The following is a 4,294-nucleotide window of genomic DNA, read 5'->3' as shown; positions in this document are numbered from 1 at the left end:
TCCCTGTCCGTCCTGCTCTTTGCATGACAGGGGGCAGCGCCCCAACTCCCCAATTGGCCCTGCTCTGAGCCCCACCAGGGGCTGCACCTAGGGATTGGGCCAGCCCTCTGCTACCCGGGAGCAGGCCTAAGCCAGCAGGTCATTATCTCCCGAGGGGTCCCAGACTGCGAGAGGGCACAGGCCAGGCTGAGGGACACCCCCCCACCTAGTGCACAAATTTTTGTGCACTGGGCCTCTAGTACTAATATAAAAGGTTAGCTCCTCTCTTTTTTCATATCCTCAACACTACCTTACTGGAGTTAGCATCATTTCATCATATTATCTCACCAGGAAGAAAGTGGGGCTTGAGGGTCCTCCACTGACTCTAGGCTCAAGAGTCCTTCATTACACGGCCCTAAAAAATCAGAATAGACATATACAAGGCAGGACCAGACGGACACTTCCCTCTGCGTTGTTTGGAGGTTACTGTTTCATTCTGTGCACTGAGCACTCTTCCCTCACTGACAAGGACTTAATTTGGTAGGAGAAAAGAGAAAGGAGAGCGGCGAGGCAGGAAAGAGACAAAGGAAGAATCCCTGCTTTGTTCCCTACAGCCCTAAGATGCAGAGACCGCAGCCTCCAAGCTACCCAGGAGGAGCAACTGGACAGCCTTTCTGCCCATGTCTCTCCAGGCAGACAGGGAAATGCTGCCCAGAGTAGGGGGGAAACACCAGGAGATGGTGCCCAGACTTGGCCACACATGGAAGCAGCTGGGGATCTTTACTACTGATGCCAGCTCCCACTTTCTGACCTAATCGGGAGGCTGTGGCCTGGATGGCAGTAGTTTTTAAAGCTCCTGGGGTGATTCTATGTAGAGCAAAGTCTGGAATGTGTAGTCCTGCCTGAGCCTCCCAACCATCAGCATCTGGGATTCTCACCAAGTGTGGGTCCCAACAGCCAGGGCAGAGCTGCAGGGAGCTCAAATGCGCCCTACATACTTGCAGCCCTGTGGTTACCTGGCTCGATGGGGTTTCCTGCTCCATGGCAAAGGCAACACTGATAAGAGCTCTGCAGGGGGCTGCAGAAGACAGGAGGTGGCTGATTGGAAGCACTTTCAAAGAGTCCAAGGGGGACGTGGTTGAGGCAGGAGGTAGAGGGAAGGGTGTGTCACTGTGAAGCAGTGCCCCACACAATGCCATAAAGGCAACATAAAAAGACAGGCCACATGTCTGGGACTAGACACTGCCCGTGCATGTGGTCTTTTTCCTCAAAATGTAAGAATTCATAAATAGGACACAAAGACACACACATATCAATAACAGGTAACATTTATGGAGCACACTGCAGTTTGTTTCATATCCACATTCTCAATAAATGCAGACACAGATTCTTTCTTCACAATTCAGCAGTTTGACCCTTTCCACTCAAACAGGATGTACAATCACTCCTCTGAGGGAGGCCCAGGCCACTGGCCAGCGACGCTGTGGTGGGTGTGCAGGGCCAGCCAGCGATCACCCCGCAGAGGGGGGCCCAGGCCAGCCAAGTGATGGCACCCCATGCCTGTCTCCCACAGAGGGAGGCACCTGGTGGTGGGGAGTGAGGAAGAGGGGGGCAGTGCTGCACAGATGGCAAGCAGTGGCAGCGGTGGGGGCAGGGTCAGCTGCTGGCAGCCAGGGGAAGCAAAGCCCCGATAGACCCTGATTGCTGGCCAGGCCTAGGGACCCTACCTGAGGGTCCCAGATTGCGAGAGGGTGCAGGCCAGGCTGAGAGACACACCCTGCCCCCCGCTCCCCTCTCCATGCACGAATTTTGTGCACAGGGCCTCTAGTGAAATGATAAAATCCTAACTGCTGTGGTGAATTTTTTTTTGGGGGGGGTGTGGTCACTAACATGTCAGAGGGCAGAAAGAGCGTCTTTTCTCCATGAGGACACCATCACTCGCTGCTTAGAATGGGTATGCAGGAGACTGGTTCCCCTCCCACCTGTTTACAGAAAACCACCGGCACAGACAGCCAAAGTACTGTGGGAATAAAAAGCTTACATAAAAACAGAAATGGGCAGGACCTACCCTACCCATGGCTTTCCAAACCCAGCTTTCTGTTATAGGAAACGAAGGGCATCAATGATCCGCATGAGCTGTGACTGCTGAGAGGACCAGGCGATGGACCACACCTCCTGCGAGGACTGAGAAACTCAGCCAGGGCCCTGCCATGGTCTCGATGAGAGAGCTTCATGAGGGCTGCCACCCTTACCAACACCCCAGGTCAGGAGGAAGCCCATTTCCAGAAACTTCAAAGCACATGTGCTATATACGGAGATCAGTAAGACCACAAGCAACAACACACCAATCAGAAAACAAGGACACTTTATAAACCTGTACGGGTCTAAACATCCCTCCTGTGTGTGTGCTCATTACACGAAGAATTAGGAGGTTCCTTCCGCACAACCTCAGAGACTGTCTCCAGAGCTTCGGTCCCTCCAGGCTGTTCTGTGTAGAGGTCCCAGCACGAGAGTAATGACGATTCGTGTCGATCCCCACGCGTCCAGGACCTAAATCAAGTCCAGCTGCAACAGGAACAACATGTTCAGAAAGGAGCCAGGCCACTGCAGGCCACTGCTGCTCTGGTAAGTTTAATGACGATGGTTCTCTTCGCTGGCAACACACACAGATGTGCATTCTAGTCCACCACTAACTATTTCAGGAGGTAAATACCAAGTATCTCTTCATTGTAATGCTAAGAGCTTCTCCACAGAGAGCTGACAGCTGTTACTGGACGGCTGCCATGTCACGTGAGCCTTAAAGGCAGAAAGTTCCCACACCTGAAAGATGGGCACAAAGGCCAATACCTGTACCCAGCCCCGAGGCACCGCAATGGGATGAGGTCCAGAAGCCCCCACATGCCTGCCAGCCTGGTTTGTTTACACTACGTTAAGTGAGAGCATTTAAGAATTAGGCTTCTTAAAGGCTGGTTTTTATTCATCAACCTACACAAATCGCATGCTGTCTCGCTTACTTAGGCCAAGAGCAATTTCAGGAACTGGGTCATTTTGCTACCACAGGAATAGCCTCCCCAGCTCTCTTTGTCCTTCAAAGAGGAGGATTAAACTGGATGAACTATGTGACTAAACCACTGAGCACAGGGACTCCCACTATGAAATCACCCGATTAAATCTATGATGGCAACAAGTAACAGTGTGGGAGCTTCCGGTGTGTTAGGAATGAAAGCACAAGTAAGAAACGAAGCTATGACCAGCAGCCTCTGTGCTACATTCACAGGTTAGACGACTTCCAAGATAAGCCGGTTTGTGTGAAAGTACTTACTAAATCATCCACATCACCACCTTCTTCAAAGAGGGCTGCTCTCTCTTCATTTGGATTTTCTTTAGGGGCCAGAAACTGTGAATATAAAAGCAGTTATGATACCAAAATGACATTCCTCCTTTTGAGATGAAGACACAAACCGCTAGCAGGGCCACAGGCAAACCTGATACCAGCTCCTGATGGCTCCCAAGAAGCGTCATCTTGATATTTGTTCCTGTGTCTGTCTCTGGGTGAAAGACTAATTCTGAGGTTGAACTGTCCAAACTAACTGGTCACCGAGAAAGTGCCTGTGAAGAGGGAGCCAGTGACCCTGTGGAGTCCCACGTCAGGCAGGGAAGATGCCTGATGTTCCCACCTGTGCTCCCAGAGGAGCTGTGCGGGGTCATTAGGGTTAAGAAAAGAACCAAACGCCCTAAACCAGTATGTCTTCGACTCCTTTAAAGGGATCATAAAAATGAAGGGTTAGAATTAAAGATTATGACCCACTATTCTCCAACTCCTCTCCTCTGAGGGCAAAAGAGGCAAAAGGAAGAATTTCTTATCAATGATGTAAAACAAATAAATAGGTGAGCTTGGAGGTTATTCAATTCATTTTCTGGAAATCTATTGTGTTAGCAACTGTTTGAAAAGAAGTGGATGAGAAAACTTCTCCTGTACCCGTCTGCTCAGCAGCCACGCTCCAGACTTGCAGCTTCTGAAAGGCAGAGCCACAGCAAAGCCAAGGCTTGAACAGAAGTCTGCAAAGATTTGGTAATAAAACTCAGACTTTAAAAGGGTAATGAGAGCCCTTGAAAACGATCTGAACACCCCTGCTCTCATCCTGTCCCTCTGAGAGATAGCAGTGGGGACTCTTTTTCTTCAAGGCATATGGTAACCACATCCAAGAGCTAGGTTTTATCAGCCACTTATCTATCCTAACACAAGAAGTGATCTTCTGGCAGCGTAAGTACTTAAAATGGCAGCAGAGATGAGCCTGCAGGAGCGAGTGCTTTT

The sequence above is a fragment of the Myotis davidii genome, unplaced genomic scaffold (genome assembly GCF_000327345.1).
Source record: "Myotis davidii unplaced genomic scaffold, ASM32734v1 scaffold575, whole genome shotgun sequence".
Classification (NCBI taxonomy): domain Eukaryota; kingdom Metazoa; phylum Chordata; class Mammalia; order Chiroptera; family Vespertilionidae; genus Myotis; species Myotis davidii.
This window is presented reverse-complemented; position numbering follows the sequence as displayed.